General features: G+C 45.9%; 1 protein-coding gene and 59 non-coding genes across 60 annotated transcripts in view; 1 reads left to right on the top strand and 59 right to left on the bottom strand.

Annotated features, from left to right (window-relative positions):
* The window catches only part of sema3h (sema domain, immunoglobulin domain (Ig), short basic domain, secreted, (semaphorin) 3H), a 180,098-nt gene that overhangs the window by 71,667 nt on the left and 84,067 nt on the right, over positions 1 to 24,364 (top strand). The gene's annotated exons all lie outside the window — the stretch shown is intronic.
* trnad-guc (transfer RNA aspartic acid (anticodon GUC)) lies at positions 33 to 104 on the bottom strand. Its single transcript has one exon. It is a non-coding gene; the product is annotated as a tRNA-Asp (tRNA).
* On the bottom strand, positions 258 to 330 carry trnar-ccu (transfer RNA arginine (anticodon CCU)). The gene has a single exon. It is a non-coding gene; the product is annotated as a tRNA-Arg (tRNA).
* Positions 1,044 to 1,116, bottom strand: trnav-aac (transfer RNA valine (anticodon AAC)). Its single transcript has one exon. It is a non-coding gene; the product is annotated as a tRNA-Val (tRNA).
* Positions 1,481 to 1,553, bottom strand: trnav-cac (transfer RNA valine (anticodon CAC)). The gene has a single exon. It is a non-coding gene; the product is annotated as a tRNA-Val (tRNA).
* trnad-guc (transfer RNA aspartic acid (anticodon GUC)) lies at positions 1,629 to 1,700 on the bottom strand. The gene has a single exon. It is a non-coding gene; the product is annotated as a tRNA-Asp (tRNA).
* trnad-guc (transfer RNA aspartic acid (anticodon GUC)) lies at positions 2,002 to 2,073 on the bottom strand. The gene has a single exon. It is a non-coding gene; the product is annotated as a tRNA-Asp (tRNA).
* trnar-ccu (transfer RNA arginine (anticodon CCU)) lies at positions 2,227 to 2,299 on the bottom strand. The gene has a single exon. It is a non-coding gene; the product is annotated as a tRNA-Arg (tRNA).
* On the bottom strand, positions 3,013 to 3,085 carry trnav-aac (transfer RNA valine (anticodon AAC)). The gene has a single exon. It is a non-coding gene; the product is annotated as a tRNA-Val (tRNA).
* Positions 4,623 to 4,695, bottom strand: trnav-cac (transfer RNA valine (anticodon CAC)). Its single transcript has one exon. It is a non-coding gene; the product is annotated as a tRNA-Val (tRNA).
* Positions 5,005 to 5,077, bottom strand: trnav-cac (transfer RNA valine (anticodon CAC)). Its single transcript has one exon. It is a non-coding gene; the product is annotated as a tRNA-Val (tRNA).
* Positions 5,153 to 5,224, bottom strand: trnad-guc (transfer RNA aspartic acid (anticodon GUC)). Its single transcript has one exon. It is a non-coding gene; the product is annotated as a tRNA-Asp (tRNA).
* On the bottom strand, positions 5,526 to 5,597 carry trnad-guc (transfer RNA aspartic acid (anticodon GUC)). Its single transcript has one exon. It is a non-coding gene; the product is annotated as a tRNA-Asp (tRNA).
* trnar-ccu (transfer RNA arginine (anticodon CCU)) lies at positions 5,751 to 5,823 on the bottom strand. The gene has a single exon. It is a non-coding gene; the product is annotated as a tRNA-Arg (tRNA).
* Positions 6,350 to 6,422, bottom strand: trnav-aac (transfer RNA valine (anticodon AAC)). The gene has a single exon. It is a non-coding gene; the product is annotated as a tRNA-Val (tRNA).
* trnad-guc (transfer RNA aspartic acid (anticodon GUC)) lies at positions 6,498 to 6,569 on the bottom strand. Its single transcript has one exon. It is a non-coding gene; the product is annotated as a tRNA-Asp (tRNA).
* trnad-guc (transfer RNA aspartic acid (anticodon GUC)) lies at positions 6,871 to 6,942 on the bottom strand. The gene has a single exon. It is a non-coding gene; the product is annotated as a tRNA-Asp (tRNA).
* Positions 7,096 to 7,168, bottom strand: trnar-ccu (transfer RNA arginine (anticodon CCU)). The gene has a single exon. It is a non-coding gene; the product is annotated as a tRNA-Arg (tRNA).
* On the bottom strand, positions 7,750 to 7,821 carry trnad-guc (transfer RNA aspartic acid (anticodon GUC)). Its single transcript has one exon. It is a non-coding gene; the product is annotated as a tRNA-Asp (tRNA).
* On the bottom strand, positions 8,123 to 8,194 carry trnad-guc (transfer RNA aspartic acid (anticodon GUC)). The gene has a single exon. It is a non-coding gene; the product is annotated as a tRNA-Asp (tRNA).
* On the bottom strand, positions 8,348 to 8,420 carry trnar-ccu (transfer RNA arginine (anticodon CCU)). Its single transcript has one exon. It is a non-coding gene; the product is annotated as a tRNA-Arg (tRNA).
* On the bottom strand, positions 9,134 to 9,206 carry trnav-aac (transfer RNA valine (anticodon AAC)). The gene has a single exon. It is a non-coding gene; the product is annotated as a tRNA-Val (tRNA).
* Positions 9,571 to 9,643, bottom strand: trnav-cac (transfer RNA valine (anticodon CAC)). The gene has a single exon. It is a non-coding gene; the product is annotated as a tRNA-Val (tRNA).
* On the bottom strand, positions 9,719 to 9,790 carry trnad-guc (transfer RNA aspartic acid (anticodon GUC)). Its single transcript has one exon. It is a non-coding gene; the product is annotated as a tRNA-Asp (tRNA).
* Positions 10,092 to 10,163, bottom strand: trnad-guc (transfer RNA aspartic acid (anticodon GUC)). Its single transcript has one exon. It is a non-coding gene; the product is annotated as a tRNA-Asp (tRNA).
* trnar-ccu (transfer RNA arginine (anticodon CCU)) lies at positions 10,317 to 10,389 on the bottom strand. The gene has a single exon. It is a non-coding gene; the product is annotated as a tRNA-Arg (tRNA).
* On the bottom strand, positions 11,103 to 11,175 carry trnav-aac (transfer RNA valine (anticodon AAC)). The gene has a single exon. It is a non-coding gene; the product is annotated as a tRNA-Val (tRNA).
* On the bottom strand, positions 11,540 to 11,612 carry trnav-cac (transfer RNA valine (anticodon CAC)). The gene has a single exon. It is a non-coding gene; the product is annotated as a tRNA-Val (tRNA).
* On the bottom strand, positions 11,688 to 11,759 carry trnad-guc (transfer RNA aspartic acid (anticodon GUC)). The gene has a single exon. It is a non-coding gene; the product is annotated as a tRNA-Asp (tRNA).
* Positions 12,061 to 12,132, bottom strand: trnad-guc (transfer RNA aspartic acid (anticodon GUC)). Its single transcript has one exon. It is a non-coding gene; the product is annotated as a tRNA-Asp (tRNA).
* trnad-guc (transfer RNA aspartic acid (anticodon GUC)) lies at positions 12,434 to 12,505 on the bottom strand. The gene has a single exon. It is a non-coding gene; the product is annotated as a tRNA-Asp (tRNA).
* trnar-ccu (transfer RNA arginine (anticodon CCU)) lies at positions 12,659 to 12,731 on the bottom strand. Its single transcript has one exon. It is a non-coding gene; the product is annotated as a tRNA-Arg (tRNA).
* On the bottom strand, positions 13,445 to 13,517 carry trnav-aac (transfer RNA valine (anticodon AAC)). The gene has a single exon. It is a non-coding gene; the product is annotated as a tRNA-Val (tRNA).
* On the bottom strand, positions 13,882 to 13,954 carry trnav-cac (transfer RNA valine (anticodon CAC)). The gene has a single exon. It is a non-coding gene; the product is annotated as a tRNA-Val (tRNA).
* trnad-guc (transfer RNA aspartic acid (anticodon GUC)) lies at positions 14,030 to 14,101 on the bottom strand. Its single transcript has one exon. It is a non-coding gene; the product is annotated as a tRNA-Asp (tRNA).
* On the bottom strand, positions 14,403 to 14,474 carry trnad-guc (transfer RNA aspartic acid (anticodon GUC)). Its single transcript has one exon. It is a non-coding gene; the product is annotated as a tRNA-Asp (tRNA).
* On the bottom strand, positions 14,628 to 14,700 carry trnar-ccu (transfer RNA arginine (anticodon CCU)). The gene has a single exon. It is a non-coding gene; the product is annotated as a tRNA-Arg (tRNA).
* Positions 15,414 to 15,486, bottom strand: trnav-aac (transfer RNA valine (anticodon AAC)). The gene has a single exon. It is a non-coding gene; the product is annotated as a tRNA-Val (tRNA).
* Positions 15,851 to 15,923, bottom strand: trnav-cac (transfer RNA valine (anticodon CAC)). Its single transcript has one exon. It is a non-coding gene; the product is annotated as a tRNA-Val (tRNA).
* Positions 15,999 to 16,070, bottom strand: trnad-guc (transfer RNA aspartic acid (anticodon GUC)). The gene has a single exon. It is a non-coding gene; the product is annotated as a tRNA-Asp (tRNA).
* On the bottom strand, positions 16,372 to 16,443 carry trnad-guc (transfer RNA aspartic acid (anticodon GUC)). The gene has a single exon. It is a non-coding gene; the product is annotated as a tRNA-Asp (tRNA).
* On the bottom strand, positions 16,745 to 16,816 carry trnad-guc (transfer RNA aspartic acid (anticodon GUC)). The gene has a single exon. It is a non-coding gene; the product is annotated as a tRNA-Asp (tRNA).
* trnar-ccu (transfer RNA arginine (anticodon CCU)) lies at positions 16,970 to 17,042 on the bottom strand. The gene has a single exon. It is a non-coding gene; the product is annotated as a tRNA-Arg (tRNA).
* Positions 17,756 to 17,828, bottom strand: trnav-aac (transfer RNA valine (anticodon AAC)). Its single transcript has one exon. It is a non-coding gene; the product is annotated as a tRNA-Val (tRNA).
* Positions 18,193 to 18,265, bottom strand: trnav-cac (transfer RNA valine (anticodon CAC)). The gene has a single exon. It is a non-coding gene; the product is annotated as a tRNA-Val (tRNA).
* Positions 18,341 to 18,412, bottom strand: trnad-guc (transfer RNA aspartic acid (anticodon GUC)). Its single transcript has one exon. It is a non-coding gene; the product is annotated as a tRNA-Asp (tRNA).
* On the bottom strand, positions 18,714 to 18,785 carry trnad-guc (transfer RNA aspartic acid (anticodon GUC)). Its single transcript has one exon. It is a non-coding gene; the product is annotated as a tRNA-Asp (tRNA).
* On the bottom strand, positions 18,939 to 19,011 carry trnar-ccu (transfer RNA arginine (anticodon CCU)). Its single transcript has one exon. It is a non-coding gene; the product is annotated as a tRNA-Arg (tRNA).
* trnav-aac (transfer RNA valine (anticodon AAC)) lies at positions 19,725 to 19,797 on the bottom strand. Its single transcript has one exon. It is a non-coding gene; the product is annotated as a tRNA-Val (tRNA).
* On the bottom strand, positions 20,162 to 20,234 carry trnav-cac (transfer RNA valine (anticodon CAC)). Its single transcript has one exon. It is a non-coding gene; the product is annotated as a tRNA-Val (tRNA).
* On the bottom strand, positions 20,310 to 20,381 carry trnad-guc (transfer RNA aspartic acid (anticodon GUC)). Its single transcript has one exon. It is a non-coding gene; the product is annotated as a tRNA-Asp (tRNA).
* On the bottom strand, positions 20,683 to 20,754 carry trnad-guc (transfer RNA aspartic acid (anticodon GUC)). Its single transcript has one exon. It is a non-coding gene; the product is annotated as a tRNA-Asp (tRNA).
* Positions 21,056 to 21,127, bottom strand: trnad-guc (transfer RNA aspartic acid (anticodon GUC)). Its single transcript has one exon. It is a non-coding gene; the product is annotated as a tRNA-Asp (tRNA).
* Positions 21,281 to 21,353, bottom strand: trnar-ccu (transfer RNA arginine (anticodon CCU)). The gene has a single exon. It is a non-coding gene; the product is annotated as a tRNA-Arg (tRNA).
* Positions 22,067 to 22,139, bottom strand: trnav-aac (transfer RNA valine (anticodon AAC)). Its single transcript has one exon. It is a non-coding gene; the product is annotated as a tRNA-Val (tRNA).
* trnav-cac (transfer RNA valine (anticodon CAC)) lies at positions 22,504 to 22,576 on the bottom strand. The gene has a single exon. It is a non-coding gene; the product is annotated as a tRNA-Val (tRNA).
* Positions 22,652 to 22,723, bottom strand: trnad-guc (transfer RNA aspartic acid (anticodon GUC)). The gene has a single exon. It is a non-coding gene; the product is annotated as a tRNA-Asp (tRNA).
* Positions 23,025 to 23,096, bottom strand: trnad-guc (transfer RNA aspartic acid (anticodon GUC)). The gene has a single exon. It is a non-coding gene; the product is annotated as a tRNA-Asp (tRNA).
* trnad-guc (transfer RNA aspartic acid (anticodon GUC)) lies at positions 23,398 to 23,469 on the bottom strand. The gene has a single exon. It is a non-coding gene; the product is annotated as a tRNA-Asp (tRNA).
* On the bottom strand, positions 23,623 to 23,695 carry trnar-ccu (transfer RNA arginine (anticodon CCU)). The gene has a single exon. It is a non-coding gene; the product is annotated as a tRNA-Arg (tRNA).

The raw sequence follows: 24,364 nt of genomic DNA, 5'->3' as shown, positions 1-24,364 counted from the left end.
TTACTTTAGTTAATATTGATTAAAGACTTATACTCCCCGTCGGGGAATCGAACCCCGGTCTTCCGCGTGACAGGCGGAGATACTGTCCACTATACTAACGAGGAGAGGTGAGAGGTGCCATGTGACCACGTCCACCCAATCATAAAACTGCCTCAATCACTTCCTGGCAAAATTATTGTTAGCAGAGGATAGTTTCGATCTATCGACCTCTGGGTTATGGGCCCAGCACGCTTCCGCTGCGCCACTCTGCTCTTAATCACCCCAGATGGGACTTGAACCCACAATCCCTGGCTTAGGAGGCCAGTGCCTTATCCATTAGGCCACTGGGGCCCGATTGGATGCGTTTTTCCACCTAATTTCTCTTGAAAACATGGCGCTATAGAGTGATATGTGCATAGGCAACTTGGTTTGCTTGTGTTTTTTGTAGACATTTTGCCTCTCATCCAAAAGGCTTGTTCACCTCTAACTGGAAGCTTTCAGGTATTTAACCTCTTAAGGTCTTTGTGTTGACAGTCGTTGGGTTAAACAGATAGGTCATTAACACCTCGAACAGCTCTTGGGTCATTGGGGTCTCCCGAGTTTAGGTGTGAACGCTATGGTTACCTACTAGTCATAGACCCAACTTGATACTGTGTGAATCATTAGAGTCACAGGACTTGGGGTGTGGTTGGGAATTGACTTGTCTGGGAAAAGATTTAGGACTGAAGTGTAGGTGGCTGACCCACAGAGGTTAAATAACAGAAATCTCCCTTAATCAGTTAGAAAAAAAAGAACCATTTTGGATTGGAAATGAACAACTTTAAGAAACACAAGCAGGACAGTCTCTATCTACGCTGTCAAGGAGGTACTGTATTAAACAGCTGTAGTCTCTCTTTGTGAAATATTTACTGACAATCACATCCTGGTAAAACATTGCTAGCAGAGGATAGTTTCGATCTATCGACCACTGGGTTATGGGCCCAGCTTGTTCCGCTGCCCCAATCTGCTGTTAATCACCCCAGATGGGTCTTGAACCCTCTGGTGAGCTCCAGGAGAAAAACCTCTGTTTCCGCCCGGTCTCGAACCGGGGACCTTTCGCGTGTTAGGCGAACGTGATAACCACTACACTACGGAAACTGATTGTGACTTTGGAAGACAGACAGCGGAGCGGCTGGTCTAAGCTGAACAATACTTGGTTAGCTCCAGCTTTTGATCTAGTCTACATGCTACATGCTACCCGCTGTTGGCTGGTCATCATGAGGGCGAACTGCACTAATTCAAGCTCATAGTGGCCTTGATCATAAGATAATATGAATAAGCTACATGTGATAGCAGCTATATCATGTTTTATAAATGTACTGATACAGGCTCGTTCAACCACTGTAACTACGACAAGCTTTTTTTTGTGCCTGTTAACGGATGACATATGTTGCAAGCTAGCAGCTATAGTGACGAGCTAACGTTGACGGCACTTGTCAAGCAAGTGAAAACAAAGAATAAGTGTTTCCGCCCGGTTTCGAACCGGGGACCTTTCGCGTGTGAGGCAAACGTGATAACCACTACACTACGGAAACTGAGTCGACAGCAGCAGGTCGTGATCGGATGGTGTTACATTAGTAAATATTGATTAAATAGGTTAAAGACTTATACTCCCCGTCGGGGAATCGAACCCCGGTCTTCCGCGTGACAGGCGGAGATACTGTCCACTATACTAACGAGGAGAGGTGAGAGGTGCCATGTGACCACGCCCACCCAATAATAAAACTGCCTCAATCACATCCTGGCAAAATAATTGTTAGCAGAGGAAATTATCAATCTCTTGGTTATGGGCCCAGCACGCATCCGCTGCTGTTAATCACCCTGTATGGGACTTGAACCCATACAGGCTGAAGCTTTCAGGTATTTAACCTCTTTAGGTCTTTGTATTGACAGTCGTTGGGTTAAACAGATAGGTCGTTGAAAACTCCACCAGCTCATGGGTCATTGGGTGTTACTTTAGTTAATATTGATTAAAGACTTATACTCCCCGTCGGGGAATCGAACCCCGGTCTTCCGCGTGACAGGCGGAGATACTGTCCACTATACTAACGAGGAGAGGTGAGAGGTGCCATGTGACCACGCCCACCCAATAATAAAACTGCCTCAATCACTTCCTGGCAAAATTATTGTTAGCAGAGGATAGTTTCGATCTATCGACCTCTGGGTTATGGGCCCAGCACGCTTCCGCTGCGCCACTCTGCTCTTAATCACCCCAGATGGGACTTGAACCCACAATCCCTGGCTTAGGAGGCCAGTGCCTTATCCATTAGGCCACTGGGGCCCGATTGGATGCGTTTTTCCACCTAATTTCTCTTGAAAACATGGCGCTATAGAGTGATATGTGCATAGGCAACTTGGTTTGCTTGTGTTTTTTGTAGACATTTTGCCTCTCATCCAAAAGGCTTGTTCACCTCTAACTGGAAGCTTTCAGGTATTTAACCTCTTAAGGTCTTTGTGTTGACAGTCGTTGGGTTAAACAGATAGGTCATTAACACCTCGAACAGCTCTTGGGTCATTGGGGTCTCCCGAGTTGAGGTGTGAACGCTATGGTTACCTACTAGTCATAGACCCAACTTGATACTGTGTGAATCATTAGAGTCACAGGACTTGGGGTGTGGTTGGGAATTGACTTGTCTGGGAAAAGATTTAGGACTGAAGTGTAGGTGGCTGACCCACAGAGGTTAAATAACAGAAATCTCCCTTAATCAGTTAGAAAAAAAAGAACCATTTTGGATTGGAAATGAACAACTTTAAGAAACACAAGCAGGACAGTCTCTATCTACGCTGTCAAGGAGGTACTGTATTAAACAGCTGTAGTCTCTCTTTGTGAAATATTTACTGACAATCACATCCTGGTAAAACATTGCTAGCAGAGGATAGTTTCGATCTATCGACCACTGGGTTATGGGCCCAGCTTGTTCCGCTGCCCCAATCTGCTGTTAATCACCCCAGATGGGTCTTGAACCCTCTGGTGAGCTCCAGGAGAAAAACCTCTGTTTCCGCCCGGTCTCGAACCGGGGACCTTTCGCGTGTTAGGCGAACGTGATAACCACTACACTACGGAAACTGATTGTGACTTTGTAAGACAGACAGCGGAGCGGCTGGTCTAAGCTGAACAATACTTGGTTAGCTCCAGCTTTTGATCTAGTCCAGGGGTTTTCAAATTGGGTGAATGTGAGCCTCCCCTTAGAGTAGGTAAGGACAGCCGAGCCTCCCCTCAAAAAAAATGAATCCCGTCCGCCTGACCTAACCCACACACGCCTCTTCAGTAAATGCCATCTTTTGTGTGTTCCAGGCAATGATGATTTTCAATAACTAATCAAATGTAATGTTGAAGACATTTTATTTCCACAACTTTTTTAAAAGTGCATTCATAAACGATTCTTTGCAACAGCAAATCATTTCCAACTTCATGCAGGCCTAATTGAGGCTACTTTTAAAATTAGGCCTATCCACAAGTCAACAAAACATGCTTAACATGTGTAATCGGCGCCAAAGCTACAACCAACGACATCCGACGGCTGAAATCGGTGCTGTGTGACCGGGCTTTAAGCGCACATTTGAAGGAGATGCACATCGTCTCGAAAAGAATCTGCACAATGGACAACTCTCTGATCAATGAACGACAACGGCATATTATCAGATCGAACAGATTCACATATTTTCATGAAATTTGTTAACGATTTCAGCCACGTACAACCTCAAATTTAAACAACAAACAAAATGCGTCAAATTCACATCATTTGCGCTACGAGCGGCATCAACCCTATGGCCCACCCAATTCATGGATTCAAGACAACACAACATTGACTTTCAATTGAATCGTCCATATCAGTGGGAACAATGAGGCCTCGCTTTTGATGCACAGAGGTGTTCGATGCGGGGCTGCAGTGCAGAGAGAAATATACACAAGTCGTCCTCCACCTGCAGCCTTGATCTGTATTTGTTTTTAATCACGGTCAGTGTGGAAAACCCACACACACACAAGTACGTGGAGGTAAAGGGGATTAAGACTTCCATAGCCCTATTGGAGATCTGGGGGAACTCGCTCTCCACAGACAACCAGAAACGCATTCAAGATCATTTTTCCTACGTTTTTTGCTGGGTCCTGTCTCCTCCCTTAATGCTGACTCCTGTTGACTTGGGACAGGGAAACGATGCATTTTAAAACTAATACACGCACGCACAATTATCGATATCACTAGAGCTGCATACATATGTGTATTTTGTTTTTGCGAGTGTCTCGTGTCGCGCCTCCCCTTTGGCTCTTTGGCGCCCCCCAGGGGAGGCGCGCCTCACCTATTGAAAACCACTGATCTAGTCTACATGCTACATGCTACCCGCTGTTGGCTGGTCATCATGAGGGCGAACTGCACTAATTCAAGCTCATAGTGGCCTTGATCATAAGATAATATGAATAAGCTACATGTGATAGCAGCTATATCATGTTTTATAAATGTACTGATACAGGCTCGTTCAACCACTATAACTATGACAAGCTTTTTTTTGTGCCTGTTAACGGATGACATATGTTACAAGCTAGCAGCTATAGTGACGAGCTAACGTTGACGGCACTTGTCAAGCAAGTGAAAACAAAGAATAAGTGTTTCCGCCCGGTTTCGAACCGGGGACCTTTCGCGTGTGAGGCGAACGTGATAACCACTACACTACGGAAACTGATTGTGACTTTGGAAGACAGACAGCGGAGCGGCTGGTCTAAGCTGAACAATACTTGGTTAGCTCCAGCTTTTGATCTAGTCTACATGCTACATGCTACCCGCTGTTGGCTGGTCATCATAAGGGCGAACATGTGATAGCAGCTATATCATGTTTTATAAATGTACTGATACAGGCTCGTTCAACCACTGTAACTACGACAAGCTTTTTTTTGTGCCTGTTAACGGATGACATATGTTGCAAGCTAGCAGCTATAGTGACGAGCTAACGTTGACGGCACTTGTCAAGCAAGTGAAAACAAAGAATAAGTGTTTCCGCCCGGTTTCGAACCGGGGACCTTTCGCGTGTGAGGCGAACGTGATAACCACTACACTACGGAAACTGAGTCGACAGCAGCAGGTCGTGATCGGATGGTGTTACATTAGTAAATATTGATTAAATAGGTTAAAGACTTATACTCCCCGTCGGGGAATCGAACCCCGGTCTTCCGCGTGACAGGCGGAGATACTGTCCACTATACTAACGAGGAGAGGTGAGAGGTGCCATGTGACCACGCCCACCCAATAATAAAACTGCCTCAATCACATCCTGGCAAAATAATTGTTAGCAGAGGAAATTATCAATCTCTTGGTTATGGGCCCAGCACGCATCCGCTGCTGTTAATCACCCTGTATGGGACTTGAACCCATACAGGCTGAAGCTTTCAGGTATTTAACCTCTTTAGGTCTTTGTATTGACAGTCGTTGGGTTAAACAGATAGGTCGTTGAAAACTCCACCAGCTCATGGGTCATTGGGTGTTACTTTAGTTAATATTGATTAAAGACTTATACTCCCCGTCGGGGAATCGAACCCCGGTCTTCCGCGTGACAGGCGGAGATACTGTCCACTATACTAACGAGGAGAGGTGAGAGGTGCCATGTGACCACGTCCACCCAATCAAAAAACTGCCTCAATCACTTCCTGGCAAAATTATTGTTAGCAGAGGATAGTTTCGATCTATCGACCTCTGGGTTATGGGCCCAGCACGCTTCCGCTGCGCCACTCTGCTCTTAATCACCCCAGATGGGACTTGAACCCACAATCCCTGGCTTAGGAGGCCAGTGCCTTATCCATTAGGCCACTGGGGCCCGATTGGATGCGTTTTTCCACCTAATTTCTCTTGAAAACATGGCGCTATAGAGTGATATGTGCATAGGCAACTTGGTTTGGTTACCTACTAGTCATAGACCCAACTTGATACTGTGTGAATCATTAGAGTCACAGGACTTGGGGTGTGGTTGGGAATTGACTTGTCTGGGAAAAGATTTAGGACTGAAGTGTAGGTGGCTGACCCACAGAGGTTAAATAACAGAAATCTCCCTTAATCAGTTAGAAAAAAAAGAACCATTTTGGATTGGAAATGAACAACTTTAAGAAACACAAGCAGGACAGTCTCTATCTACGCTGTCAAGGAGGTACTGTATTAAACAGCTGTAGTCTCTCTTTGTGAAATATTTACTGACAATCACATCCTGGTAAAACATTGCTAGCAGAGGATAGTTTCGATCTATCGACCACTGGGTTATGGGCCCAGCTTGTTCCGCTGCCCCAATCTGCTGTTAATCACCCCAGATGGGTCTTGAACCCTCTGGTGAGCTCCAGGAGAAAAACCTCTGTTTCCGCCCGGTCTCGAACCGGGGACCTTTCGCGTGTTAGGCGAACGTGATAACCACTACACTACGGAAACTGAGTCGACAGCAGCAGGTCGTGATCGGATGGTGTTACATTAGTAAATATTGATTAAATAGGTTAAAGACTTATACTCCCCGTCGGGGAATCGAACCCCGGTCTTCCGCGTGACAGGCGGAGATACTGTCCACTATACTAACGAGGAGAGGTGAGAGGTGCCATGTGACCACGCCCACCCAATAATAAAACTGCCTCAATCACATCCTGGCAAAATAATTGTTAGCAGAGGAAATTATCAATCTCTTGGTTATGGGCCCAGCACGCATCCGCTGCTGTTAATCACCCTGTATGGGACTTGAACCCATACAGGCTGAAGCTTTCAGGTATTTAACCTCTTTAGGTCTTTGTATTGACAGTCGTTGGGTTAAACAGATAGGTCGTTGAAAACTCCACCAGCTCATGGGTCATTGGGTGTTACTTTAGTTAATATTGATTAAAGACTTATACTCCCCGTCGGGGAATCGAACCCCGGTCTTCCGCGTGACAGGCGGAGATACTGTCCACTATACTAACGAGGAGAGGTGAGAGGTGCCATGTGACCACGCCCACCCAATAATAAAACTGCCTCAATCACTTCCTGGCAAAATTATTGTTAGCAGAGGATAGTTTCGATCTATCGACCTCTGGGTTATGGGCCCAGCACGCTTCCGCTGCGCCACTCTGCTCTTAATCACCCCAGATGGGACTTGAACCCACAATCCCTGGCTTAGGAGGCCAGTGCCTTATCCATTAGGCCACTGGGGCCCGATTGGATGCGTTTTTCCACCTAATTTCTCTTGAAAACATGGCGCTATAGAGTGATATGTGCATAGGCAACTTGGTTTGCTTGTGTTTTTTGTAGACATTTTGCCTCTCATCCAAAAGGCTTGTTCACCTCTAACTGGAAGCTTTCAGGTATTTAACCTCTTAAGGTCTTTGTGTTGACAGTCGTTGGGTTAAACAGATAGGTCATTAACACCTCGAACAGCTCTTGGGTCATTGGGGTCTCCCGAGTTGAGGTGTGAACGCTATGGTTACCTACTAGTCATAGACCCAACTTGATACTGTGTGAATCATTAGAGTCACAGGACTTGGGGTGTGGTTGGGAATTGACTTGTCTGGGAAAAGATTTAGGACTGAAGTGTAGGTGGCTGACCCACAGAGGTTAAATAACAGAAATCTCCCTTAATCAGTTAGAAAAAAAAGAACCATTTCGAACCGGGGACCTTTCGCGTGTGAGGCGAACGTGATAACCACTACACTACGGAAACTGAGTCGACAGCAGTAGGTCGTGATCGGATGGTGTTACATTAGTAAATATTGATTAAATAGGTTAAAGACTTATACTCCCCGTCGGGGAATCGAACCCCGGTCTTCCGCGTGACAGGCGGAGATACTGTCCACTATACTAACGAGGAGAGGTGAGAGGTGCCATGTGACCACGCCCACCCAATAATAAAACTGCCTCAATCACATCCTGGCAAAATAATTGTTAGCAGAGGAAATTATCAATCTCTTGGTTATGGGCCCAGCACGCATCCGCTGCTGTTAATCACCCTGTATGGGACTTGAACCCATACAGGCTGAAGCTTTCAGGTATTTAACCTCTTTAGGTCTTTGTATTGACAGTCGTTGGGTTAAACAGATAGGTCGTTGAAAACTCCACCAGCTCATGGGTCATTGGGTGTTACTTTAGTTAATATTGATTAAAGACTTATACTCCCCGTCGGGGAATCGAACCCCGGTCTTCCGCGTGACAGGCGGAGATACTGTCCACTATACTAACGAGGAGAGGTGAGAGGTGCCATGTGACCACGCCCACCCAATAATAAAACTGCCTCAATCACTTCCTGGCAAAATTATTGTTAGCAGAGGATAGTTTCGATCTATCGACCTCTGGGTTATGGGCCCAGCACGCTTCCGCTGCGCCACTCTGCTCTTAATCACCCCAGATGGGACTTGAACCCACAATCCCTGGCTTAGGAGGCCAGTGCCTTATCCATTAGGCCACTGGGGCCCGATTGGATGCGTTTTTCCACCTAATTTCTCTTGAAAACATGGCGCTATAGAGTGATATGTGCATAGGCAACTTGGTTTGCTTGTGTTTTTTGTAGACATTTTGCCTCTCATCCAAAAGGCTTGTTCACCTCTAACTGGAAGCTTTCAGGTATTTAACCTCTTAAGGTCTTTGTGTTGACAGTCGTTGGGTTAAACAGATAGGTCATTAACACCTCGAACAGCTCTTGGGTCATTGGGGTCTCCCGAGTTGAGGTGTGAACGCTATGGTTACCTACTAGTCATAGACCCAACTTGATACTGTGTGAATCATTAGAGTCACAGGACTTGGGGTGTGGTTGGGAATTGACTTGTCTGGGAAAAGATTTAGGACTGAAGTGTAGGTGGCTGACCCACAGAGGTTAAATAACAGAAATCTCCCTTAATCAGTTAGAAAAAAAAGAACCATTTTGGATTGGAAATGAACAACTTTAAGAAACACAAGCAGGACAGTCTCTATCTACGCTGTCAAGGAGGTACTGTATTAAACAGCTGTAGTCTCTCTTTGTGAAATATTTACTGACAATCACATCCTGGTAAAACATTGCTAGCAGAGGATAGTTTCGATCTATCGACCACTGGGTTATGGGCCCAGCTTGTTCCGCTGCCCCAATCTGCTGTTAATCACCCCAGATGGGTCTTGAACCCTCTGGTGAGCTCCAGGAGAAAAACCTCTGTTTCCGCCCGGTCTCGAACCGGGGACCTTTCGCGTGTTAGGCGAACGTGATAACCACTACACTACGGAAACTGATTGTGACTTTGGAAGACAGACAGCGGAGCGGCTGGTCTAAGCTGAACAATACTTGGTTAGCTCCAGCTTTTGATCTAGTCTACATGCTACATGCTACCCGCTGTTGGCTGGTCATCATGAGGGCGAACTGCACTAATTCAAGCTCATAGTGGCCTTGATCATAAGATAATATGAATAAGCTACATGTGATAGCAGCTATATCATGTTTTATAAATGTACTGATACAGGCTCGTTCAACCACTATAACTATGACAAGCTTTTTTTTGTGCCTGTTAACGGATGACATATGTTACAAGCTAGCAGCTATAGTGACGAGCTAACGTTGACGGCACTTGTCAAGCAAGTGAAAACAAAGAATAAGTGTTTCCGCCCGGTTTCGAACCGGGGACCTTTCGCGTGTGAGGCGAACGTGATAACCACTACACTACGGAAACTGAGTCGACAGCAGTAGGTCGTGATCGGATGGTGTTACATTAGTAAATATTGATTAAATAGGTTAAAGACTTATACTCCCCGTCGGGGAATCGAACCCCGGTCTTCCGCGTGACAGGCGGAGATACTGTCCACTATACTAACAAGGAGAGGTGAGAGGTGCCATGTGACCACGCCCACCCAATAATAAAACTGCCTCAATCACATCCTGGCAAAATAATTGTTAGCAGAGGAAATTATCAATCTCTTGGTTATGGGCCCAGCACGCATCCGCTGCTGTTAATCACCCTGTATGGGACTTGAACCCATACAGGCTGAAGCTTTCAGGTATTTAACCTCTTTAGGTCTTTGTATTGACAGTCGTTGGGTTAAACAGATAGGTCGTTGAAAACTCCACCAGCTCATGGGTCATTGGGTGTTACTTTAGTTAATATTGATTAAAGACTTATACTCCCCGTCGGGGAATCGAACCCCGGTCTTCCGCGTGACAGGCGGAGATACTGTCCACTATACTAACGAGGAGAGGTGAGAGGTGCCATGTGACCACGCCCACCCAATAATAAAACTGCCTCAATCACTTCCTGGCAAAATTATTGTTAGCAGAGGATAGTTTCGATCTATCGACCTCTGGGTTATGGGCCCAGCACGCTTCCGCTGCGCCACTCTGCTCTTAATCACCCCAGATGGGACTTGAACCCACAATCCCTGGCTTAGGAGGCCAGTGCCTTATCCATTAGGCCACTGGGGCCCGATTGGATGCGTTTTTCCACCTAATTTCTCTTGAAAACATGGCGCTATAGAGTGATATGTGCATAGGCAACTTGGTTTGCTTGTGTTTTTTGTAGACATTTTGCCTCTCATCCAAAAGGCTTGTTCACCTCTAACTGGAAGCTTTCAGGTATTTAACCTCTTAAGGTCTTTGTGTTGACAGTCGTTGGGTTAAACAGATAGGTCATTAACACCTCGAACAGCTCTTGGGTCATTGGGGTCTCCCGAGTTGAGGTGTGAACGCTATGGTTACCTACTAGTCATAGACCCAACTTGATACTGTGTGAATCATTAGAGTCACAGGACTTGGGGTGTGGTTGGGAATTGACTTGTCTGGGAAAAGATTTAGGACTGAAGTGTAGGTGGCTGACCCACAGAGGTTAAATAACAGAAATCTCCCTTAATCAGTTAGAAAAAAAAGAACCATTTTGGATTGGAAATGAACAACTTTAAGAAACACAAGCAGGACAGTCTCTATCTACGCTGTCAAGGAGGTACTGTATTAAACAGCTGTAGTCTCTCTTTGTGAAATATTTACTGACAATCACATCCTGGTAAAACATTGCTAGCAGAGGATAGTTTCGATCTATCGACCACTGGGTTATGGGCCCAGCTTGTTCCGCTGCCCCAATCTGCTGTTAATCACCCCAGATGGGTCTTGAACCCTCTGGTGAGCTCCAGGAGAAAAACCTCTGTTTCCGCCCGGTCTCGAACCGGGGACCTTTCGCGTGTTAGGCGAACGTGATAACCACTACACTACGGAAACTGATTGTGACTTTGGAAGACAGACAGCGGAGCGGCTGGTCTAAGCTGAACAATACTTGGTTAGCTCCAGCTTTTGATCTAGTCTACATGCTACATGCTACCCGCTGTTGGCTGGTCATCATGAGGGCGAACTGCACTAATTCAAGCTCATAGTGGCCTTGATCATAAGATAATATGAATAAGCTACATGTGATAGCAGCTATATCATGTTTTATAAATGTACTGATACAGGCTCGTTCAACCACTATAACTATGACAAGCTTTTTTTTGTGCCTGTTAACGGATGACATATGTTACAAGCTAGCAGCTATAGTGACGAGCTAACGTTGACGGCACTTGTCAAGCAAGTGAAAACAAAGAATAAGTGTTTCCGCCCGGTTTCGAACCGGGGACCTTTCGCGTGTGAGGCGAACGTGATAACCACTACACTACGGAAACTGAGTCGACAGCAGTAGGTCGTGATCGGATGGTGTTACATTAGTAAATATTGATTAAATAGGTTAAAGACTTATACTCCCCGTCGGGGAATCGAACCCCGGTCTTCCGCGTGACAGGCGGAGATACTGTCCACTATACTAACAAGGAGAGGTGAGAGGTGCCATGTGACCACGCCCACCCAATAATAAAACTGCCTCAATCACATCCTGGCAAAATAATTGTTAGCAGAGGAAATTATCAATCTCTTGGTTATGGGCCCAGCACGCATCCGCTGCTGTTAATCACCCTGTATGGGACTTGAACCCATACAGGCTGAAGCTTTCAGGTATTTAACCTCTTTAGGTCTTTGTATTGACAGTCGTTGGGTTAAACAGATAGGTCGTTGAAAACTCCACCAGCTCATGGGTCATTGGGTGTTACTTTAGTTAATATTGATTAAAGACTTATACTCCCCGTCGGGGAATCGAACCCCGGTCTTCCGCGTGACAGGCGGAGATACTGTCCACTATACTAACGAGGCGAGGTGAGAGGTGCCATGTGACCACGCCCACCCAATAATAAAACTGCCTCAATCACATCCTGGCAAAATAATTGTTAGCAGAGGAAATTATCAATCTCTTGGTTATGGGCCCAGCACGCATCCGCTGCTGTTAATCACCCTGTATGGGACTTGAACCCATACAGGCTGAAGCTTTCAGGTATTTAACCTCTTTAGGTCTTTGTATTGACAGTCGTTGGGTTAAACAGATAGGTCGTTGAAAACTCCACCAGCTCATGGGTCATTGGGTGTTACTTTAGTTAATATTGATTAAAGACTTATACTCCCCGTCGGGGAATCGAACCCCGGTCTTCCGCGTGACAGGCGGAGATACTGTCCACTATACTAACGAGGAGAGGTGAGAGGTGCCATGTGACCACGTCCACCCAATCAAAAAACTGCCTCAATCACTTCCTGGCAAAATTATTGTTAGCAGAGGATAGTTTCGATCTATCGACCTCTGGGTTATGGGCCCAGCACGCTTCCGCTGCGCCACTCTGCTCTTAATCACCCCAGATGGGACTTGAACCCACAATCCCTGGCTTAGGAGGCCAGTGCCTTATCCATTAGGCCACTGGGGCCCGATTGGATGCGTTTTTCCACCTAATTTCTCTTGAAAACATGGCGCTATAGAGTGATATGTGCATAGGCAACTTGGTTTGCTTGTGTTTTTTGTAGACATTTTGCCTCTCATCCAAAAGGCTTGTTCACCTCTAACTGGAAGCTTTCAGGTATTTAACCTCTTAAGGTCTTTGTGTTGACAGTCGTTGGGTTAAACAGATAGGTCATTAACACCTCGAACAGCTCTTGGGTCATTGGGGTCTCCCGAGTTTAGGTGTGAACGCTATGGTTACCTACTAGTCATAGACCCAACTTGATACTGTGTGAATCATTAGAGTCACAGGACTTGGGGTGTGGTTGGGAATTGACTTGTCTGGGAAAAGATTTAGGACTGAAGTGTAGGTGGCTGACCCACAGAGGTTAAATAACAGAAATCTCCCTTAATCAGTTAGAAAAAAAAGAACCATTTTGGATTGGAAATGAACAACTTTAAGAAACACAATCAGGACAGTCTCTATCTACGCTGTGAAGGAGGTACTGTATTAAACAGCTGTAGTCTCTCTTTGTGAAATATTTACTGACAATCACATCCTGGTAAAACATTGCTAGCAGAGGATAGTTTCGATCTATCGACCACTGGGTTATGGGCCCAGCTTGTTCCGCTGCCCCAATCTGCTGTTAATCACCCCAGATGGGTCTTGAACCCTCTGGTGAGCTCCAGGAGAAAAACCTCTGTTTCCGCCCGGTCTCGAACCGGGGACCTTTCGCGTGTTAGGCGAACGTGATAACCACTACACTACGGAAACTGATTGTGACTTTGGAAGACAGACAGCGGAGCGGCTGATCTAAGCTGAACAATACTTGGTTAGCTCCAGCTTTTGATCTAGTCTACATGCTACATGCTACCCGCTGTTGGCTGGTCATCATGAGGGCGAACTGCACTAATTCAAGCTCATAGTGGCCTTGATCATAAGATAATATGAATAAGCTACATGTGATAGCAGCTATATCATGTTTTATAAATGTACTGATACAGGCTCGTTCAACCACTGTAACTACGACAAGCTTTTTTTTGTGCCTGTTAACGGATGACATATGTTGCAAGCTAGCAGCTATAGTGACGAGCTAACGTTGACGGCACTTGTCAAGCAAGTGAAAACAAAGAATAAGTGTTTCCGCCCGGTTTCGAACCGGGGACCTTTCGCGTGTGAGGCGAACGTGATAACCACTACACTACGGAAACTGAGTCGACAGCAGCAGGTCGTGATCGGATGGTGTTACATTAGTAAATATTGATTAAATAGGTTAAAGACTTATACTCCCCGTCGGGGAATCGAACCCCGGTCTTCCGCGTGACAGGCGGAGATACTGTCCACTATACTAACGAGGAGAGGTGAGAGGTGCCATGTGACCACGCCCACCCAATAATAAAACTGCCTCAATCACATCCTGGCAAAATAATTGTTAGCAGAGGAAATTATCAATCTCTTGGTTATGGGCCCAGCACGCATCCGCTGCTGTTAATCACCCTGTATGGGACTTGAACCCATACAGGCTGAAGCTTTCAGGTATTTAACCTCTTTAGGTCTTTGTATTGACAGTCGTTGGGTTAAACAGATAGGTCGTTGAAAACTCCACCAGCTCATGGGTCATTGGGTGTTACTTTAGTTAATATTGATTAAAGACTTATACTCCCCGTCGGGGAATCGAACCCCGGTCTTCCGCGTGACAGGCGGAGATACTGTCCACTATACTAACGAGGAGAGGTGAGAGGTGCCATGTGACCACGCCCACCCAATAATAAAACTGCCTCAATCACTTCCTGGCAAAATTATTGTTAGCAGAGGATAGTTTCGATCTATCGACCTCTGGGTTATGGGCCCAGCACGCTTCCGCTGCGCCACTCTGCTCTTAATCACCCCAGATGGGACTTGAACCCACAATCCCTGGCTTAGGAGGCCAGTGCCTTATCCATTAGGCCACTGGGGCCCGATTGGATGCGTTTTTCCACCTAATTTCTCTTGAAAACATGGCGCTATAGAGTGATATGTGCATAGGCAACTTGGTTTGCTTGTGTTTTTTGTAGACATTTTGCCTCTCATCCAAAAGGCTTGTTCACCTCTAACTGGAAGCTTTCAGGTATTTAACCTCTTAAGGTCTTTGTGTTGACAGTCGTTGGGTTAAACAGATAGGTCATTAACACCTCGAACAGCTCTTGGGTCATTGGGGTCTCCCGAGTTGAGGTGTGAACGCTATGGTTACCTACTAGTCATAGACCCAACTTGATACTGTGTGAATCATTAGAGTCACAGGACTTGGGGTGTGGTTGGGAATTGACTTGTCTGGGAAAAGATTTAGGACTGAAGTGTAGGTGGCTGACCCACAGAGGTTAAATAACAGAAATCTCCCTTAATCAGTTAGAAAAAAAAGAACCATTTTGGATTGGAAATGAACAACTTTAAGAAACACAAGCAGGACAGTCTCTATCTACGCTGTCAAGGAGGTACTGTATTAAACAGCTGTAGTCTCTCTTTGTGAAATATTTACTGACAATCACATCCTGGTAAAACATTGCTAGCAGAGGATAGTTTCGATCTATCGACCACTGGGTTATGGGCCCAGCTTGTTCCGCTGCCCCAATCTGCTGTTAATCACCCCAGATGGGTCTTGAACCCTCTGGTGAGCTCCAGGAGAAAAACCTCTGTTTCCGCCCGGTCTCGAACCGGGGACCTTTCGCGTGTTAGGCGAACGTGATAACCACTACACTACGGAAACTGATTGTGACTTTGGAAGACAGACAGCGGAGCGGCTGGTCTAAGCTGAACAATACTTGGTTAGCTCCAGCTTTTGATCTAGTCTACATGCTACATGCTACCCGCTGTTGGCTGGTCATCATGAGGGCGAACTGCACTAATTCAAGCTCATAGTGGCCTTGATCATAAGATAATATGAATAAGCTACATGTGATAGCAGCTATATCATGTTTTATAAATGTACTGATACAGGCTCGTTCAACCACTATAACTATGACAAGCTTTTTTTTGTGCCTGTTAACGGATGACATATGTTACAAGCTAGCAGCTATAGTGACGAGCTAACGTTGACGGCACTTGTCAAGCAAGTGAAAACAAAGAATAAGTGTTTCCGCCCGGTTTCGAACCGGGGACCTTTCGCGTGTGAGGCGAACGTGATAACCACTACACTACGGAAACTGAGTCGACAGCAGTAGGTCGTGATCGGATGGTGTTGCATTAGTAAATATTGATTAAATAGGTTAAAGACTTATACTCCCCGTCGGGGAATCGAACCCCGGTCTTCCGCGTGACAGGCGGAGATACTGTCCACTATACTAACGAGGAGAGGTGAGAGGTGCCATGTGACCACGCCCACCCAATAATAAAACTGCCTCAATCACATCCTGGCAAAATAATTGTTAGCAGAGGAAATTATCAATCTCTTGGTTATGGGCCCAGCACGCATCCGCTGCTGTTAATCACCCTGTATGGGACTTGAACCCATACAGGCTGAAGCTTTCAGGTATTTAACCTCTTTAGGTCTTTGTATTGACAGTCGTTGGGTTAATCAGATAGGTCGTTGAAAACTCCACCAGCTCATGGGTCATTGGGTGTTACTTTAGTTAATATTGATTAAAGACTTATACTCCCCGTCGGGGAATCGAACCCCGGTCTTCCGCGTGACAGGCGGAGATACTGTCCACTATACTAACGAGGAGAGGTGAGAGGTGCCATGTGACCACGCCCACCCAATAATAAAACTGCCTCAATCACATCCTGGCAAAATAATTGTTAGCAGAGGAAATTATCAATCTCTTGGTTATGGGCCCAGCACGCATCCGCTGCTGTTAATCACCCTGTATGGGACTTGAACCCATACAGGCTGAAGCTTTCAGGTATTTAACCTCTTTAGGTCTTTGCATTGACAGTCGTTGGGTTAAACAGATAGGTCGTTGAAAACTCCACCAGCTCATGGGTCATTGGGTGTTACTTTAGTTAATATTGATTAAAGACTTATACTCCCCGTCGGGGAATCGAACCCCGGTCTTCCGCGTGACAGGCGGAGATACTGTCCACTATACTAACGAGGAGAGGTGAGAGGTGCCATGTGACCACGTCCACCCAATCAAAAAACTGCCTCAATCACTTCCTGGCAAAATTATTGTTAGCAGAGGATAGTTTCGATCTATCGACCTCTGGGTTATGGGCCCAGCACGCTTCCGCTGCGCCACTCTGCTCTTAATCACCCCAGATGGGACTTGAACCCACAATCCCTGGCTTAGGAGGCCAGTGCCTTATCCATTAGGCCACTGGGGCCCGATTGGATGCGTTTTTCCACCTAATTTCTCTTGAAAACATGGCGCTATAGAGTGATATGTGCATAGGCAACTTGGTTTGCTTGTGTTTTTTGTAGACATTTTGCCTCTCATCCAAAAGGCTTGTTCACCTCTAACTGGAAGCTTTCAGGTATTTAACCTCTTAAGGTCTTTGTGTTGACAGTCGTTGGGTTAAACAGATAGGTCATTAACACCTCGAACAGCTCTTGGGTCATTGGGGTCTCCCGAGTTTAGGTGTGAACGCTATGGTTACCTACTAGTCATAGACCCAACTTGATACTGTGTGAATCATTAGAGTCACAGGACTTGGGGTGTGGTTGGGAATTGACTTGTCTGGGAAAAGATTTAGGACTGAAGTGTAGGTGGCTGACCCACAGAGGTTAAATAACAGAAATCTCCCTTAATCAGTTAGAAAAAAAAGAACCATTTTGGATTGGAAATGAACAACTTTAAGAAACACAAGCAGGACAGTCTCTATCTACGCTGTCAAGGAGGTACTGTATTAAACAGCTGTAGTCTCTCTTTGTGAAATATTTACTGACAATCACATCCTGGTAAAACATTGCTAGCAGAGGATAGTTTCGATCTATCGACCACTGGGTTATGGGCCCAGCTTGTTCCGCTGCCCCAATCTGCTGTTAATCACCCCAGATGGGTCTTGAACCCTCTGGTGAGCTCCAGGAGAAAAACCTCTGTTTCCGCCCGGTCTCGAACCGGGGACCTTTCGCGTGTTAGGCGAACGTGATAACCACTACACTACGGAAACTGATTGTGACTTTGGAAGACAGACAGCGGAGCGGCTGGTCTAAGCTGAACAATACTTGGTTAGCTCCAGCTTTTGATCTAGTCTACATGCTACATGCTACCCGCTGTTGGCTGGTCATCATGAGGGCGAACTGCACTAATTCAAGCTCATAGTGGCCTTGATCATAAGATAATATGAATAAGCTACATGTGATAGCAGCTATATCATGTTTTATAAATGTACTGATACAGGCTCGTTCAACCACTATAACTATGACAAGCTTTTTTTTGTGCCTGTTAACGGATGACATATGTTACAAGCTAGCAGCTATAGTGACGAGCTAACGTTGACGGCACTTGTCAAGCAAGTGAAAACAAAGAATAAGTGTTTCCGCCCGGTTTCGAACCGGGGACCTTTCGCGTGTGAGGCGAACGTGATAACCACTACACTACGGAAACTGAGTCGACAGCAGTAGGTCGTGATCGGATGGTGTTGCATTAGTAAATATTGATTAAATAGGTTAAAGACTTATACTCCCCGTCGGGGAATCGAACCCCGGTCTTCCGCGTGACAGGCGGAGATACTGTCCACTATACTAACGAGGAGAGGTGAGAGGTGCCATGTGACCACGCCCACCCAATAATAAAACTGCCTCAATCACATCCTGGCAAAATAATTGTTAGCAGAGGAAATTATCAATCTCTTGGTTATGGGCCCAGCACGCATCCGCTGCTGTTAATCACCCTGTATGGGACTTGAACCCATACAGGCTGAAGCTTTCAGGTATTTAACCTCTTTAGGTCTTTGTATTGACAGTCGTTGGGTTAAACAGATAGGTCGTTGAAAACTCCACCAGCTCATGGGTCATTGGGTGTTACTTTAGTTAATATTGATTAAAGACTTATACTCCCCGTCGGGGAATCGAACCCCGGTCTTCCGCGTGACAGGCGGAGATACTGTCCACTATACTAACGAGGAGAGGTGAGAGGTGCCATGTGACCACGCCCACCCAATAATAAAACTGCCTCAATCACTTCCTGGCAAAATTATTGTTAGCAGAGGATAGTTTCGATCTATCGACCTCTGGGTTATGGGCCCAGCACGCTTCCGCTGCGCCACTCTGCTCTTAATCACCCCAGATGGGACTTGAACCCACAATCCCTGGCTTAGGAGGCCAGTGCCTTATCCATTAGGCCACTGGGGCCCGATTGGATGCGTTTTTCCACCTAATTTCTCTTGAAAACATGGCGCTATAGAGTGATATGTGCATAGGCAACTTGGTTTGCTTGTGTTTTTTGTAGACATTTTGCCTCTCATCCAAAAGGCTTGTTCACCTCTAACTGGAAGCTTTCAGGTATTTAACCTCTTAAGGTCTTTGTGTTGACAGTCGTTGGGTTAAACAGATAGGTCATTAACACCTCGAACAGCTCTTGGGTCATTGGGGTCTCCCGAGTTGAGGTGTGAACGCTATGGTTACCTACTAGTCATAGACCCAACTTGATACTGTGTGAATCATTAGAGTCACAGGACTTGGGGTGTGGTTGGGAATTGACTTGTCTGGGAAAAGATTTAGGACTGAAGTGTAGGTGGCTGACCCACAGAGGTTAAATAACAGAAATCTCCCTTAATCAGTTAGAAAAAAAAGAACCATTTTGGATTGGAAATGAACAACTTTAAGAAACACAAGCAGGACAGTCTCTATCTACGCTGTCAAGGAGGTACTGTATTAAACAGCTGTAGTCTCTCTTTGTGAAATATTTACTGACAATCACATCCTGGTAAAACATTGCTAGCAGAGGATAGTTTCGATCTATCGACCACTGGGTTATGGGCCCAGCTTGTTCCGCTGCCCCAATCTGCTGTTAATCACCCCAGATGGGTCTTGAACCCTCTGGTGAGCTCCAGGAGAAAAACCTCTGTTTCCGCCCGGTCTCGAACCGGGGACCTTTCGCGTGTTAGGCGAACGTGATAACCACTACACTACGGAAACTGATTGTGACTTTGGAAGACAGACAGCGGAGCGGCTGGTCTAAGCTGAACAATACTTGGTTAGCTCCAGCTTTTGATCTAGTCTACATGCTACATGCTACCCGCTGTTGGCTGGTCATCATGAGGGCGAACTGCACTAATTCAAGCTCATAGTGGCCTTGATCATAAGATAATATGAATAAGCTACATGTGATAGCAGCTATATCATGTTTTATAAATGTACTGATACAGGCTCGTTCAACCACTATAACTATGACAAGCTTTTTTTTGTGCCTGTTAACGGATGACATATGTTACAAGCTAGCAGCTATAGTGACGAGCTAACGTTGACGGCACTTGTCAAGCAAGTGAAAACAAAGAATAAGTGTTTCCGCCCGGTTTCGAACCGGGGACCTTTCGCGTGTGAGGCGAACGTGATAACCACTACACTACGGAAACTGAGTCGACAGCAGTAGGTCGTGATCGGATGGTGTTACATTAGTAAATATTGATTAAATAGGTTAAAGACTTATACTCCCCGTCGGGGAATCGAACCCCGGTCTTCCGCGTGACAGGCGGAGATACTGTCCACTATACTAACGAGGAGAGGTGAGAGGTGCCATGTGACCACGCCCACCCAATAATAAAACTGCCTCAATCACATCCTGGCAAAATAATTGTTAGCAGAGGAAATTATCAATCTCTTGGTTATGGGCCCAGCACGCATCCGCTGCTGTTAATCACCCTGTATGGGACTTGAACCCATACAGGCTGAAGCTTTCAGGTATTTAACCTCTTTAGGTCTTTGTATTGACAGTCGTTGGGTTAAACAGATAGGTCGTTGAAAACTCCACCAGCTCATGGGTCATTGGGTGTTACTTTAGTTAATATTGATTAAAGACTTATACTCCCCGTCGGGGAATCGAACCCCGGTCTTCCGCGTGACAGGCGGAGATACTGTCCACTATACTAACGAGGCGAGGTGAGAGGTGCCATGTGACCACGCCCACCCAATAATAAAACTGCCTCAATCACATCCTGGCAAAATAATTGTTAGCAGAGGAAATTATCAATCTCTTGGTTATGGGCCCAGCACGCATCCGCTGCTGTTAATCACCCTGTATGGGACTTGAACCCATACAGGCTGAAGCTTTCAGGTATTTAACCTCTTTAGGTCTTTGTATTGACAGTCGTTGGGTTAAACAGATAGGTCGTTGAAAACTCCACCAGCTCATGGGTCATTGGGTGTTACTTTAGTTAATATTGATTAAAGACTTATACTCCCCGTCGGGGAATCGAACCCCGGTCTTCCGCGTGACAGGCGGAGATACTGTCCACTATACTAACGAGGAGAGGTGAGAGGTGCCATGTGACCACGTCCACCCAATCAAAAAACTGCCTCAATCACTTCCTGGCAAAATTATTGTTAGCAGAGGATAGTTTCGATCTATCGACCTCTGGGTTATGGGCCCAGCACGCTTCCGCTGCGCCACTCTGCTCTTAATCACCCCAGATGGGACTTGAACCCACAATCCCTGGCTTAGGAGGCCAGTGCCTTATCCATTAGGCCACTGGGGCCCGATTGGATGCGTTTTTCCACCTAATTTCTCTTGAAAACATGGCGCTATAGAGTGATATGTGCATAGGCAACTTGGTTTGCTTGTGTTTTTTGTAGACATTTTGCCTCTCATCCAAAAGGCTTGTTCACCTCTAACTGGAAGCTTTCAGGTATTTAACCTCTTAAGGTCTTTGTGTTGACAGTCGTTGGGTTAAACAGATAGGTCATTAACACCTCGAACAGCTCTTGGGTCATTGGGGTCTCCCGAGTTTAGGTGTGAACGCTATGGTTACCTACTAGTCATAGACCCAACTTGATACTGTGTGAATCATTAGAGTCACAGGACTTGGGGTGTGGTTGGGAATTGACTTGTCTGGGAAAAGATTTAGGACTGAAGTGTAGGTGGCTGACCCACAGAGGTTAAATAACAGAAATCTCCCTTAATCAGTTAGAAAAAAAAGAACCATTTTGGATTGGAAATGAACAACTTTAAGAAACACAATCAGGACAGTCTCTATCTACGCTGTGAAGGAGGTACTGTATTAAACAGCTGTAGTCTCTCTTTGTGAAATATTTACTGACAATCACATCCTGGTAAAACATTGCTAGCAGAGGATAGTTTCGATCTATCGACCACTGGGTTATGGGCCCAGCTTGTTCCGCTGCCCCAATCTGCTGTTAATCACCCCAGATGGGTCTTGAACCCTCTGGTGAGCTCCAGGAGAAAAACCTCTGTTTCCGCCCGGTCTCGAACCGGGGACCTTTCGCGTGTTAGGCGAACGTGATAACCACTACACTACGGAAACTGATTGTGACTTTGGAAGACAGACAGCGGAGCGGCTGATCTAAGCTGAACAATACTTGGTTAGCTCCAGCTTTTGATCTAGTCTACATGCTACATGCTACCCGCTGTTGGCTGGTCATCATGAGGGCGAACTGCACTAATTCAAGCTCATAGTGGCCTTGATCATAAGATAATATGAATAAGCTACATGTGATAGCAGCTATATCATGTTTTATAAATGTACTGATACAGGCTCGTTCAACCACTGTAACTACGACAAGCTTTTTTTTGTGCCTGTTAACGGATGACATATGTTGCAAGCTAGCAGCTATAGTGACGAGCTAACGTTGACGGCACTTGTCAAGCAAGTGAAAACAAAGAATAAGTGTTTCCGCCCGGTTTCGAACCGGGGACCTTTCGCGTGTGAGGCGAACGTGATAACCACTACACTACGGAAACTGAGTCGACAGCAGTAGGTCGTGATCGGATGGTGTTGCATTAGTAAATATTGATTAAATAGGTTAAAGACTTATACTCCCCGTCGGGGAATCGAACCCCGGTCTTCCGCGTGACAGGCGGAGATACTGTCCACTATACTAACGAGGAGAGGTGAGAGGTGCCATGTGACCACGCCCACCCAATAATAAAACTGCCTCAATCACATCCTGGCAAAATAATTGTTAGCAGAGGAAATTATCAATCTCTTGGTTATGGGCCCAGCACGCATCCGCTGCTGTTAATCACCCTGTATGGGACTTGAACCCATACAGGCTGAAGCTTTCAGGTATTTAACCTCTTTAGGTCTTTGTATTGACAGTCGTTGGGTTAATCAGATAGGTCGTTGAAAACTCCACCAGCTCATGGGTCATTGGGTGTTACTTTAGTTAATATTGATTAAAGACTTATACTCCCCGTCGGGGAATCGAACCCCGGTCTTCCGCGTGACAGGCGGAGATACTGTCCACTATACTAACGAGGAGAGGTGAGAGGTGCCATGTGACCACGCCCACCCAATAATAAAACTGCCTCAATCACATCCTGGCAAAATAATTGTTAGCAGAGGAAATTATCAATCTCTTGGTTATGGGCCCAGCACGCATCCGCTGCTGTTAATCACCCTGTATGGGACTTGAACCCATACAGGCTGAAGCTTTCAGGTATTTAACCTCTTTAGGTCTTTGCATTGACAGTCGTTGGGTTAAACAGATAGGTCGTTGAAAACTCCACCAGCTCATGGGTCATTGGGTGTTACTTTAGTTAATATTGATTAAAGACTTATACTCCCCGTCGGGGAATCGAACCCCGGTCTTCCGCGTGACAGGCGGAGATACTGTCCACTATACTAACGAGGAGAGGTGAGAGGTGCCATGTGACCACGTCCACCCAATCAAAAAACTGCCTCAATCACTTCCTGGCAAAATTATTGTTAGCAGAGGATAGTTTCGATCTATCGACCTCTGGGTTATGGGCCCAGCACGCTTCCGCTGCGCCACTCTGCTCTTAATCACCCCAGATGGGACTTGAACCCACAATCCCTGGCTTAGGAGGCCAGTGCCTTATCCATTAGGCCACTGGGGCCCGATTGGATGCGTTTTTCCACCTAATTTCTCTTGAAAACATGGCGCTATAGAGTGATATGTGCATAGGCAACTTGGTTTGCTTGTGTTTTTTGTAGACATTTTGCCTCTCATCCAAAAGGCTTGTTCACCTCTAACTGGAAGCTTTCAGGTATTTAACCTCTTAAGGTCTTTGTGTTGACAGTCGTTGGGTTAAACAGATAGGTCATTAACACCTCGAACAGCTCTTGGGTCATTGGGGTCTCCCGAGTTTAGGTGTGAACGCTATGGTTACCTACTAGTCATAGACCCAACTTGATACTGTGTGAATCATTAGAGTCACAGGACTTGGGGTGTGGTTGGGAATTGACTTGTCTGGGAAAAGATTTAGGACTGAAGTGTAGGTGGCTGACCCACAGAGGTTAAATAACAGAAATCTCCCTTAATCAGTTAGAAAAAAAAGAACCATTTTGGATTGGAAATGAACAACTTTAAGAAACACAAGCAGGACAGTCTCTATCTACGCTGTCAAGGAGGTACTGTATTAAACAGCTGTAGTCTCTCTTTGTGAAATATTTACTGACAATCACATCCTGGTAAAACATTGCTAGCAGAGGATAGTTTCGATCTATCGACCACTGGGTTATGGGCCCAGCTTGTTCCGCTGCCCCAATCTGCTGTTAATCACCCC

The sequence above is a fragment of the Pleuronectes platessa genome, chromosome 6 (genome assembly GCF_947347685.1).
Source record: "Pleuronectes platessa chromosome 6, fPlePla1.1, whole genome shotgun sequence".
Lineage (NCBI taxonomy): Eukaryota > Metazoa > Chordata > Actinopteri > Pleuronectiformes > Pleuronectidae > Pleuronectes > Pleuronectes platessa.
This window is presented reverse-complemented; position numbering and strand designations above follow the sequence as displayed.